This window comes from Schistocerca cancellata, chromosome 1 (genome assembly GCF_023864275.1).
Source record: "Schistocerca cancellata isolate TAMUIC-IGC-003103 chromosome 1, iqSchCanc2.1, whole genome shotgun sequence".
Classification (NCBI taxonomy): domain Eukaryota; kingdom Metazoa; phylum Arthropoda; class Insecta; order Orthoptera; family Acrididae; genus Schistocerca; species Schistocerca cancellata.
The window spans coordinates 977435353-977449641 of record NC_064626.1 but is presented as its reverse complement, the minus strand read 5'-3'; positions in this window follow the sequence as shown (position 1 = coordinate 977449641).

Genomic DNA, 14289 nt, shown 5'->3' with positions numbered 1-14289 from the left:
TAAGGAAGTCGATTAATAAGTCAGAAGGAAGTGTACCTGTTATACCCTGCAGTACTACTTCTGGTATGTTTTGTTTCGTTAGAAATTACGTCACTCACCCTACGGTATTAAACAAAAACATTACAGTGCACAGTTAAAGACCTGATAATATAATTTCTATATTATAGCTAAATTGTGTTACAAAGTACAACCTTACAATGTAGATACTCCCTTAGCCCTGAGGGCCGGCCGCGGTGGCCGTGCGGTTCTGGCGCTGCAGTCCGGAACCGCGAGGCTGCTACGGTCGCAGGTTCGAATCCTGCCTCGGGCATGGGTGTGTGTGATGTCCTTAGGTTAGTTAGGTTTAAGTAGTTCTAGGGGACTTATGACCTAAGATGTTGAGTCCCATAGTGCGCAGAGCTATTTGAACCATTTCAACCTTAGGCCTGATATGCAGTCGTCAAAACCTCATACACAAGTGTGAATTGTGATGGATCTCCGTGATCTAAGATCATCACAATAATATCACGACACGGTAATGTGGATCAGCCTTATGGCCTTTTATGGGCTTCTCACAACAGTATGGGTCACTGAAATAGCCCCTTGCGACTGTGTTTTGCATACGAGGAATGCGTTTCGCTTCCTTGTCGAGCTAGTGGTCTACTAGCGCGTGTGGTAGCCCAGATGACGTGACTTCCATGTATGTACTATTTAATTTTTTACAGGTCTTTTATATCACGACTTTTTTAAAAACTTTGCACATACAGCCTTTGACAGATGTGACAATGTTCTTCCATTTTACCCTTAGCAGTGACCTTTATTTACATTGAAGCGCCAAGGAAACTGGTATATGCATGAGTATTCAAATACAGGGTTATGTGCCGGCCGGGGTGGCAGAGCGGTTCTAGGCGCTACAGTCTGGATCCGAGCGACCGCTACGGACGCAGGTTCGAATCCTGCCTCGGGCATGGGTGTGTGTGATGTCCTTAGGTTGGTTAGGTTTAAGTAGTTCTAAGTTCTAGGGGACTGATGACCTCAGAAGTTAAGTCCCATAGTGCTCAGAGCCATTGGCGCCATTTTTTGAACAGGGATATGTAAACAGGTGTGGAATACGGCTCTGCGGTCGGCAACGCCTATATAAGACAAGTGTCTCGTGCATTTGTTAGACTGGTTACTGCTGCTACAATGGGAGGTAATTGTATTAATTTATTCAACTTTCGGGGTACAGGCCGCTCGGAGTGGCCGCGCAGTTTGAGCCGCCATGTCACTGATTGCACAATGCCTCCAGCCGGAGTTTCGAGTCCTCCCTCGGGCACGGAAGTGTGTGCTGCTCTTAACATAAGTTAGTTTAAGTCTAGGGAACGATGACCTCAGCAGTTTGGTCCCTTAAGAATTCACACATATTTGAACATTTGTTCAGGTTACAGAGCATTGTCTTAATCACAACTAAAGCAAAACGTAGAGCATGAGAGGTAATTAGGTAGTTTACTCTTGGATAACAGACATCCGTTCATAAAGTTACAAATTTGAGATTATCGTATGTACAAGGGGCAATGAAATGAAAACCATACATATGGAAAAATTCAGTAAACTATATATTATTTGAAAAGTAGCCATCATGACTGATAAGAAATGTATCCCACTGTGAGACAGCACGGTCAGTGGCTTCATGGAAAATGTTGCGCTTGCTTGTGGGAGCATGATTGCACCCAGGCGTGCACTTTTTCGTCCGAAGCAACTCTACAGCCTCGAATGTCTTGCTTCAAGGTCCGAAAAACGTGGAAATCGGATAAGAAGAGATCGGTAGTGCATGGAGGATGCCCCTACGGCGCGGCGCCACGTGGGTCGACCGCGCCTAGTAAAGTCACGTATTTTCGAGCCTTTCGACCCTCGGGACTCCTTAGCGATATCGTTGCCACAATGGCTAGACGGGATTCGGCCTTAGAGGCGTTCAGGCTTAATCCCACGGATGGTAGCTTCGCACCACCGGCCGCTCGGCCGAGTGCGTGAACCAAATGTCCGAACCTGCGGTTCCTCTCGTACTGAGCAGGATTACTATCGCAACGACACAGTCATCAGTAGGGTAAAACTAACCTGTCTCACGACGGTCTAAACCCAGCTCACGTTCCCTATTAGTGGGATAAAAGTTTTAATAGTTATGACGATTAGGTTTTAAATACGAATAATAAACAGTTTGCTTATTTGTTTCTGTTGTGGACTGGCAAGACAGCCAATCCACTAGGAGGAAGCCAAAAGGCACGCGTTTAAGCTCACGCAGGCTGGCGTGAGGTCTGGAACAGGTCAAGTAATTGAGACTAGCAAATAAAGAATGTAGCTGCTGGAATACTTAACTTTAATCCATAATTGGTGAACATTGGTACATGTTTTACAGCGTCAATAGTAACTGGTAATGGCGCCTTGCTAGGTCGTAGCAAATGACGTAGCTGAAGGCTAGGCTAACTATCGTCGCCGGCCGCGGTGGTCTAGCGGTTCTGGCGCTGCAGTCCGGAACCGCGGGACTGCTACGGTCGCAGGTTCGAATCCTGCCTCGGGCATGGGTGTGTGTGATGTCCTTAGGTTAGTTAGGTTTAAGTAGTTCTAAGTTCTAGGGGACTTGTGACCTAAGATGTTGAGTCCCATAGTGCTCAGAGCCATAGCCAACTATCGTCTCGGCAAATGAGAGCGTAATTTGTCAGTGAACCATCGCTAGCAAAGTCGGCTGTACAACTGGGGCGAGTGCTAGGAAGTCTCTATAGGCCTGCCGTGTGGCGGCGCTCGGTCTGCAATCACTGATAGTGGCGACACGCGGATCCGACGTATACTAACGGACCGCGGCCGATTTAAAGGCTACCACCTAGCAAGTGTGGTGTCTGGCGGTGACACCACAGTTTCCTTCTGTCTCGTTTTCATCTGAATGCCCCATACAGGTTACATCGCCAAAGCGTGCGTAACACGGAGAGAGCCAACTGCTAGCGCACTGGCGTGCAGACCGTCCAGAGTAAGCAGCCAAATGGTAGCCTCAGCGCTAACAAAGTGATGCATTTCGGGCACTTCGCCGAGTGTTTGAAATAACTTCCGAGCAGTAGAAGGTTTTGGTTCCGCGCAAATACACGTAAGCTGCGCGTCGCTCAGGCAGTGACTTTCGTGTTGTAAAGAACTATTGTTGTTGCCTGTGAAGATAATTAGAACGATGACGGTCATGCGCGCTCTCGTCCAGATGTTGCACCAAGATCAGTAAGCAATTCTGGCACGTCGCTTTCCATTTAAGTTGTTCTCGAGGTTCTCTTTGTTTTCACGCATGATAATGGCCTATTGGTCGCTTAATGCAATTTTAACTTTCGGTTCTTTATTAAGTTTAGAATTTGCAGGTGAACAAGCCATTCATTAGAAGCGTTATTAGATATTCTGTTTGGTTAGTATGATCTAAAGACACACGTGGAAATGCATTTTGCAGTTCATATGTTTGCCGCCCGGTGTGGCCAAGCCGTTCTAGGCGCGTCAGTCTGGAACCGCGCGTCTGCTACGGTCGCAGGTTCGAATCCTGCCTCGGGCATGGATGTGTGTGATGTCCTTAGGTTAGTTAGGTTTAAGTAGTTCTAACATCTAGGGGACTGGTGACCTCAGATGTTAAGTCCCATAGTGCTCAGAACCATTTGAAATTCATATGTTTACAATATTTATGGTCCTAGGTACCTTCGAAAATCAGAGTCCTGTTTGAGGTTTACTTTCGGTCACATTCTGGCGAATGTGTCTAAAAAAAAAATTTGCTCACGATGTTTCAGATGTGTGCATGATTGACGGTAATCTCGTGAAGGCACATGTAGGAAGGTCTATGCCGGAATCAACATCTTCCGTGTAGTTCTTCTGAGTTCAAGTTGCCAAACACAAATGTAATTACGAGTCCCTTGCTTTAATGTGTTGTTTATTACGAGAGGGCTATGTATCTTGACGTTAGATACCGTGTCCATTATAGAGTCGTCAACATTTTTTTAGTGCTTCGATCCCTTCCGCCCGTCACTTTTTACAAAACTTTAAATTAGGTAATGACAGCATTTAGCAGAGAGACCAGAGCAGCGAAGCTATCTTTGAGTTCAAGTACACGTTTAAATGCTGCCGTGCCGGTGTTTAAGGTTCTCGCAGACGCTGTACACTGAAGTAATTCTGTTGACGCGCTACCTACACCAGTAGGTTGTTGCAAGGCACAACGTGCTCAAGTTACTGATCACTGACATAGACCACGTACTATATCTAATCAGTTTATGTTTAGTCTAGTTTATTATGAGCATCTGCAAAGCAATAGTGGTAGTAATGGGTGTTTTTATTCAACACCTGCCAAGAATACTAAGTTGCAGCGTGACAACGTGGTGCATCGTCATGGATAAGGCCCGGATTCTCATGCACTAACCACCCTAAAATATGTATTCATTTACGCACCAAAACATCTAAAATATGCACGTAAACTGTTCGCATAAAATGATATAAAAACCAAGTTGTAGTCATTTTAGTACAGAAAGAACTTACTTCGATGCCTGCGAATGATTCACAAAGAAACGTTACCAAATCATGTAATAAAACTAATACAGTACAGTAATTACGGAAAGCTATTGTACTCACTATTATTTTTTCACTTCCCTTCTGTTACAGTCCACAGTCACTATATGTTTCAGATACTGAAAGTAAGCTGTCTCCTGTCGGTCTTGCAAAATGTTCTTCTATCGGGAGAAACTTCTTCCTCTCAGGAACTTTAGGATCTATGTACGAAAGCGGCTACTTGCTAGGACGTTCAGTCCCTTACCGGTAAGCCGGCCGAAGTGGCCGAGCGGTTCTAGGCGCTACAGTCTGGAACCGCGCGACCGCTGCGGTCGCAGGTTCGAATCCTGCATCGGGCATGGATGTGTGTGATGTCCTTAGGTTAGTTAGGTTTAGGTAGTTCTAAGTTCTAGGCGACTGATGACCACAGCAGTTAAGTCCCATAGTGCTCAGAGCCATTTGAACCATTTGAACCTTACCGGTAAAAATTTCTTCAGTTACAGATTTGTTGGTAACCTGAATTTTTTGAAGGTTCACGCTGTACATTTTTCTTCACTGCTTCACCAATTCTTCCAGGAACAGAGTTAAATTTATGGACTGAACACACTTACTAAATCACAAAGAGTAGAACTACCTGTCTCCACAGAAACAACTGCTGCCGGAAGATGAAAAGAAAGAGCAGATATATACACAAGATTAGCTCCTATTTCTGGGATGTTCTGAACATCTTAGGACTCTTAGGATCAAATGTAGAGACGACGCACTTAACAGTTTCTAAATGTTCGATATAGTAAATCACTGCAGACAACCATGTGCCCCAGCGCGTTGTAAGTGGTTCCGGTGGCAAGGGAATACAGGTGCTACTGCTCTAAAGGCTTGCCTTCTATAAGGTGCTTTAACAAACACCTTTTTCACAGCAGACGACAGCTTGTCATCAGGATGAAAATTTGCACAAATCGTTTCAGCAACGCGATGTAACACATGAACAAGATAAGTCAAATGTGTCATATTGGAAAATATAACTTTGAGAGCACTGCCAACTTTGATCATGTAACTTTCTGAATGAGTCCAGAAGAGCAATAGAGGCTCGTACTGAATGCCTTTTGCTCATAGTAAATTCATGGAATCAATAAAAAGAAAGAGAAACTGAGCTGTTTGTGATTTGAAATTGCCCTACTGCACATAAATACGGCGTACTCCGTACATTTTTGTTAAAACATCCAATTACACTATTTGAAATAAACCTTCCCTCACAGTCCAATGCTTCGTTGATAGATACCAATATAAAATTATTTTGAATCTGGTCCCTTATTTTTTAATGGTATGGTCATAGCACTGCTATATGTAATTTTTACGTACAGCGGATTCGTCTGGCACTTTACGCTCTTTATACTTTTCAATGAAATTTCTCAGAACAGGATTAATTAATTTCTACAGCGGAATATCTGCTGACAAATAGTCATCGCACAAATCAAAATAAAATACGAAAAAGTACTGTTAGAACATTCATCTAACATCTGATCGGAAGCCCTTGTCGTGGATTTACGTCTTACGTTCTCTTTGTATTTATTGGTGTTCACGTGCTTAACGACGTGGAAACAATTTTCGCTACCAACTGTTTTATCAGATGCACAGCAGTGAAGTATTTTGCCATCTGACGTTCTCATATCCAATTCGAACTTCCGCTAGTACTGTTTCACTTTAGACCAGGGCTTCCAAACGTGTGGTCCGCGGACCTCTTAGGGGTCCGCCTGCTCTTTCTAGGGGGTCCGCGGCCACCTTTCACCAAATCGTGTAAAATAATGAGTAAAATTAGTGAATAAAAATGTGAAAATCAAATTAATCACTTTTTTCGTGTGAAAAACATGTATACTTTTACTTCAAGTCGTATTCCCAAGCAGCCTTTGCGGTTCCTAACTGAGAACGCATACACAGTTTAGTGCCGGAGAATGCGGCTTCTCTGATCGACTGTTTAGCAACAATACAGGGGTCGTTCGTGCGCCGGCTCACGGCGCTAGAAGCGCTGAAACCTTTTACGCAAGCGCGGGGCGAGTTTGTCGACCAGTCCCAGCGCTCGCTGGCACGTATGCGGCCCCAGGCATCATTAAATGTTAAACTTGCTCTGTCAGCGCACTACCTATTTCATAAATCGATTTTTGACCGTTTATAACTTCTAACATGGATCGGTGGCCGAAGTCAGGATCATTGAAGAAGGGTGCAGTTTCTCCATCGCCTTCACAACGAGGGAAGTTTCCAGTTGAAATGAATGAGGAGGGAGGACGACCAAAGGAAGAACAATCACAAGAAGCTCCACAGCCAGATTTATTATCTGAAAACGCTGCAAGTACTCCATTGGTCGGAATATCCTGTGGAAGTGGAATAACTAAGAAGCGTAAGTACAACGAAAGCTATTTATAAATGGGCATTATGGAGACAAAGAAGGGTAAATCTCAGTGAATAATTTGTGCGCGAGTCCTTCCGAACAGTTCAATGGTTCCAGTTAAACTGTGCCGCCATTTTGAAGGTACTCACCCGGATTTCCAGGCTAAAGACATCGATTTTGTCAAAAGGAATAGTGTTGAACTAGCTGCCTCTTAGCATTGCATGAAAACTCATGCAAAAACAATTAATGAAAATTCCTTAAAAGCTTCTTTCTTGGATAGTTATCTAGTGGCAAAAACAGGCAAAGCTCATACCGTTGCAGAAAATCTCATAAAGACGCGTGTTAATGATTTGTTTCCTGCATGCTAGACGAAAAGGCAGTAAAGCTCGTACCTTCGGTGCCATTATCAAACAATACTGTCAAGAGACGCATTGTTGACATGTCAAATGATGTGAAAGACACTCTTGTTTCTCGCAACCAACCCAATTCATTTTCTCTGCAGACAGATGAATCCACTAATGTTGCAGGATTAGCGATTTTATTGGCTTTTGTCCGTTATGAATATTCCGGATGTTTTGAGGAGGACCTCTTATTGTACAGACCACTACCTGCCAACACAACAGGTGCCGAAATATTCCATCTATTGGATGATTTTTTTAAGGACTAACGAAGTTTCATGGTCTAATTGCATAGATGTGTGCACAGATGCAAAAGCTATGACGGGTCCTACAGTCGGAGAAATAACGAAAATAAAACGCCAAGAATTGCAACAGTAGTCATTGTGCTCTCCACAGATACGCTTTAACTAGAAAACAAATGCCTGTTTTGTTCCAGAAAGTTTTACACGAATCCATTCAAATCATTAACTACATAAAATTAAGGCCGTTGAAGTCAAGACTTTTCACAATACTTCTCCACACAGAAGTGAGGTGGCTCTCACGTGGGAATGCACTCTCTCGGTTGTACCAATTAAGATTGGAAGTCTTAGCTTTCCTTTTGGACCAAAACACCAAATTAGCAGACCTTATTAATGACGAAAATTGGCAGTGTATACTTGCCTATTTGTCACATACTTTTTCCAAAACGAACGAAATGAATACTTCACTCCAAGGGCAAAGTGAAACAGAGGTCACTGCTATCGACAAAGTTGGAGCAATCAAGAGGAAAATCAATTTTTGGGCATAGAGTGTCGAGGAGGGGGAGGTCGAGTGTTTTCCTCTTCTCAAGGAGTTTTTGAAAAACAAAACATTTGCACTTGGGAAGAATTTCTTTCATCAAATCCTGGAACATCTCCGAAGCTTGTTGGCATTATTGGAGCATTATTTACCAACAGCTGAAGATGAGAAGCTGCAGAAATACGGATGAGTGGTCAACCCATTCACTCTATTCAAAAAGCCGAGCATTCCATCATCAAATGAATATGAGTTGTTGATGGAAATTGCCAGAGACCCTACCTTGAAATCAAGTTTTGACATTGACGGTTACTCATACTATTGGGTCCGTTTGGATAACAAGAAATACTACGCCCTTGTTGAAAAGGCAAAACGTGAACTTCTTCCGTTTGCCACAACATACATGTGTGAATCTGGATTCTCGATCTATGCTGCCCACAAAACTAAGTACCGAAGCTTTCTAGATGAGGAACCAGACATCCGTCTCCAGTTGTCAAGAACTGAATCCAGATTTTCAAAATTGTGTCAGCAGAAGCACCCTCAACCACCACATTATGATTCCATTATTATTCTTACAGATTCATCTATAGTAAAGAAAAAAGAATTTTTCTTCGTAGATGCTCAGTGAACGACCTGAACTATAACTCTGCAGGAATTTTGTTTCTATCTCCTTTGACTTACAAAATAATTATTAATTGAATTCTGTCGGCACTGATATTTTTTTTACGAAAATTAAAATGATCACTAAAGGTAATTTATTTTCTTTATAATATATTCCGTCCTCTCCGTTAAAAATATGGCCTGCCTATACTTCCATTACAATTACTTGCTATTACTCTGACACTATATTGTGGCAACTGGCTCCGAGCGTAAACAAATGAGTACTTTTCACGTGCTACCTTGTAAAAGGTAAACCTCCTATTCCAGAATTGTTTCATTTGAGAAAAAAAGTCTTACGTTCTGTGAAATGCTTTGTCTTCTTATATAGATATAAGAGAGTCTGTTTGTTTGTTTTCCTAATTTGTTTACAATCGAGGCTGACAGCCACAATACAGTGTCCAAGTAGTAGTTGAAGTTGTCAGCTGTGGCTAAACTGTTGCCATGCCGCCTGCCAGTTGCCAGCTACCAACTGACAGTACACTGGTGCAACGCCGCCTGCTAGCTGCCGGCTATAGTCTGACAGCTCCCGTTCAGTAGATAAGCAAAGACGTAAAAATAACTAGACTTTCCGAGCTGTTTACATGGGCACGAAAATCGATTGTCGAACTGTAAAACGGCTTTATAAAAGCAGATTTCGAGAATCGATTTTGAAGTGTTTACCTGAACAACCAAAAGCAGAACTGGGACATAGGCTTACGAAATCCGGTTTTGGAAACGCATGTAAACTGGGTGAATGTATTCCCACACATTGCACAACAAATGTCGCAATAGTCCTTTAAAAGCAATTCCTTGGCCTCTTTTCTTTCGTGATATATTTGTATGTCGAATCATAAGTCTGCCTCTTTTCTTCACAGCTGCTCGGAAAGGCCGCGCAGTCCATGTCGTGGATTGCGCGGCCGCTCCCGCCGGAGGTTCGAGTCCTCTCTCGGGCATATTTGTGTGTGTGTGTGTGTGTGTGTGTGTTGTCCTTAGCGGAAGTTAAACTTAGGTTAATAGTGTGTAAGACTAGGGACTGATGACCTCAGCAGTTAAGTCCCATAGACTTTACATACATTTGAATATTTTTCTTCGGTTTTCACGAAAAACCACACACACACACACACACACACACACACACACACACGACTATTACGAAATATGCATGCTCCTTACACAACAGTAGCTGAACAGTGGAAGTGAACAGACCACACGCGGCAGATTGTCAACAGGAACAGTTTGGACGTGACGTTGATTGCTCTTGGAGGAAGGCAGCTTCAAAGTGTGAAATGTCAATTACCAACTAATTTTGGTCAGGCTATAGTGTGTTTAACAAAGGGATTAAATCCACTGGTAAGTGTCTGGATACAGTGGGAATTCAAACTGGATCGTTAATTTCAAGTTGTTTTCATTCATCTCTAAACCAAAGACTACTGATACTTCGGTGAGGGGGGGGGGGGGGGGAGGGGGAGGGGAGGTCATTGGGAACAGGGCACTTTCATTAACAAGCTTTCAGTTCCCATGGGTTTCGCTCTGAAATTTAAAGTTTCTGTGCTCTTGACTGATTAGGGGTCCGCCATGGATTTTCGACTGAAGAAGGGGTCCACCAGCCGAAAAGGTTGGGAAGCCCTGCTCTAGACTAATTACTTGTTTTCACTTAAACCATCACTGATAATTGTGAAGACCTTAAAACACACGACCAAGCGCTAGCCAGTAGCCATCACTCACCACAAAAATGAATGATTTTCTGTAGACAGAACATGGAACCAACTGAATATGGGAAACTGAGATAGGCTTCGAAAATGAATAATTATTCACTTAAGTGTTATCTTCATTTAAATATTATGAACTGAAACATTTAAAAATCATATACAAATTGAATAATAGTGTTAAAACCATTGCTTGGTGTTACGCTGTAAGCAGTTCCAAAAGACAAAATTCCGACTAAACCCTTAATATGCATGTTGGTGCAACTCTGCGAAGAGACTGGGAAAGTCCCGCAACCAAGGTCACCTACTATGGGAATAAGTGCGAAGGCAAGCTCCTAGGAACGAATCCTTAAGAAAGGAAAATCATAAATAAGTACATAAAATTAAATTTTCACAACAGCCGTATAAGTGAACACGCAATTTAAAATGCCCGTTATTTTTAAATAACTGTTAATTAAGAAACACTTCAAATATGCAACACAACTAAAGATTTTCGAAAATATTATTGTTCTCTAAACAGGCCAAATATGCATTTACATGCACTATATAACCATGCCTAAGATGAATTAAAAGACATAATCCAAAGAGCATACTTCTCGAATAATAGAAAAAAATATGCACTTGCATGAAAATCCGGTCCATAGTCATGGGATAAAATCAGTGTCAACCACTTATCTCAGAGTAGAGCTTGCACCCCACGTCCTCAATTAGTTGTTGGATGTATTCTAATCTCTGTCTTCCCGTCTAGTTTTTACCCTCTACAACCATCTGTAGAGCCACGGAAATTATTCCCTGATATCTTAACACAGATCATGTCATCCTTTCCCTTGTACTTGTCAGCGTTTCCTATATGTTCCTTTCTTCGTTGATTCTGTGGAGAACCTCCACATTCCTTATCACTACACATAATTTTCAATATCTTTCTATAGCACCACATCTCGAGCGCTACGATTCTTTCCTTTATCAGCTTTCCCTCAGTCCATGTTTCACTACCATACAATTCTGGCACTAAACTTACGCTCTCAGAAATGACGTCCTCAGATTAAGGCCGATGTTTGACACTAGCACACATCTCTTGACCAGGAATGGCCTCTTTGATTATGCTTGGATGTTTCGCGTGTTCTCGTCGTGTGCTTATTTGCTTCCTGGATGGAAGAATTCCTTAACTTCATCGATTTCGTTGTCCTCAGTTTTCATGTTAAATTTATCATGATCTCATCTAGTCCTCATTACTTTCGTCATCCTTCAGATTATTCACAATGCACAGTGTGAGCTCATTTGACTGTTCATGCATTTAACATTCCTTGCAATTAGGATAACAATGTCACAAGCTAATATTATCGTTGACATCCTTTCAGCGTGCAGTTCAGTCATATTCTTGATATTTTCCGTCATTGCTTCTTTTAAATATAGATTGAAAATTATTGGTGAAAGATTACCTCCCTGTCTTATGCCCTTTATAATCCGAGCACTTCGTTCTTGGTGTTCCAGTCTTATTGTTCCCACTTAGTTCTTGTACATATTGTAAATTATCTGTCATTACCTGCACTTTATTCCGATTTTTCTCAGAATTTCGGACATCGTGCACCATTTTACACCGTCGAACTTTTTCTAATTCGACAAATCGTATGAATGTCTACTTACTTTTCTTAATTCTTGCATCTAGTTATCAAGCGTAATGTCAGAAACGTCGCTCTAGTGTTTTTATTTTCCCTAAAGCCAAACTAATTGTCATCTGACACATTCCCAGTTGTCATTCCACTGTATCTTTCTCACTTTGAAGCATATCTGATACAACTCGCACTTCTCTGTTCTTGCAGTCGTCTAGATTATGTGGATAATACTATTGTTTGACAGTCTGATACTCTGTTTTCAGACTCACACATCTGTAAAATCAGCTAGTCATTGGCTTCCATTTCCTCTAATGATTTTAGAAATTCCGAAAATAAGTTATCTTCCGCCTCACTTCATCGCAAGTTTTACAAAGCCCTATTAAACTCTAATATGGAGCCCCTTATGTTTTATCCAATTTCCTCTTCTGTCACGTCAGTTTTTTCCTCTCGTAGAGGTATTGGATGTACTCTTACCGCTTGTTTGCTCTCTCCTCTGCGTTTAAAAGTGGAATTACTCTTGAACTCTTAATGTTGAAGCCTTTGCTTTGAATTTCATCAAAGGTTATGTGATTTTTCTGCATGTAGAATCGGTCACTCCGACGGCAATCCTTTCTGGATTTCTTCGCATTTTTCCTGCTGCAATTTCACTTTTATTTCACTTTTATTTGCCTGTACTACCTATTACTTTCATTTGAAGATGATTTATATCGCTGTAATCCTGTCTTTTCCTGAACTTTGTTGTACCTTGTTCGGTTGTCATTGACTGTTCTACAAAATTAAAATCGTTTTTCTTCCTCTCCTTTCGCTTTGATGATTCACGGAATGACGTGGTGCCGTAGAAACTCGCATTCGCGAAGACGGTGGATCAAAGCGACATTAGGCCATACAGATATAAGTATTACGCGATTTTCCTTAAATCACTTTAGGCAAATGGCGGATTGGTAGCTATAAAAAGGACGTGGCCGATGCTATTTCTACATTTAAGGCTGAATAACAAGTACACCGTTCTTGCTCTGCTCATTTTTGTTTAATTTAAACTACTTTTCGGCTTATTGGGCCATCTTCAGGAAACAACAGATTATCGTCTGCAAGGACATTAATTCTAAGGTAACCAAACACTGTAAGCAATGATACAATCCACTTCCATTCAGTGTTGTGCATCAGACTTGTTTACCAGATGGAGTATATTAGGCAGAATAAATAATGAAATTAGACAATTTTACAGGTTCGTGATTATAACACTTTATGAGGTCATGACATTGGCTGAGACACTGAACCTGAGCACTCTTCGTTTATGTTGTGCAACAAACTTGTTTTTTGACGTTGTAAAATAACTTCAGACAAAACTAAATATTACACACAATAATTAAAATACGTACACAATTTTACAGTATTACATGTTATATGGTTATGATGCCATAGTTTGTGGGATCGTGACATTGGTTATGAGTGTATAACTGAGCATTAGAAACTTATGTTGTGCAACATAAATGTTTTTTATTATAAATTACATTTTACGTAATGGGAAATATTAAAATTTTTCTTTGCTGAACTCAAGCTTGTGTTGCTTTCTCTAATGACTTCTCTGTCTGCAGAACACTGATCCCTATTTTTCATCCTCTCTATTTCGTGGCGACTCCTATTTCTCCTTCAACCAACATGTACAGGATCTTTTCCGAACCCCGAAAATCGTTCCGCTTCATATAATTTACTACAGTGAAGTCGCTTTGGCTGCTACTTGTCAAGTCAGTTGCTTCTGTTGTGAAAGCTGGTGATCGGGTCCCTTGGTCATCTGTCCCATTTTTATGTTTGCACCTCACTTGGATGCCTTGAGAGCTTTTTTCTCAAAACTGTGTTTTTGTTAAAAGGTCAGGTATCTTTTTAGAATTTTAAGTAGCTCCACAGAACTCGGGACCTCCCATTGTGAGGATGGTTGCTCTACCAGAAGAAGTCTGACATTCCATTGCTTAAGTCTTATTATTAATTCTTCCAGGCTAGTAAACACAATCTCTCCTACACAAATACAGATTATGGAGAGGCGGGACTGAATCGTGTGGTGCGGTAGCCATTATATGTTCACTTTAGTACGCTGAGTACATGAGCAGTCCTATAAGGTTTCTGTGGGGCACACCCGACATCAACATAGTTTCGTTTGAATGTTCACTATTTGCAATGCTTTGGTCTCAATAAATGGCCACAAACTTTTTCCGTTAATTTGATTAGCGAATAAGGAGCATTTGACGGTAAACAGTGTTTCAAAAATTTCA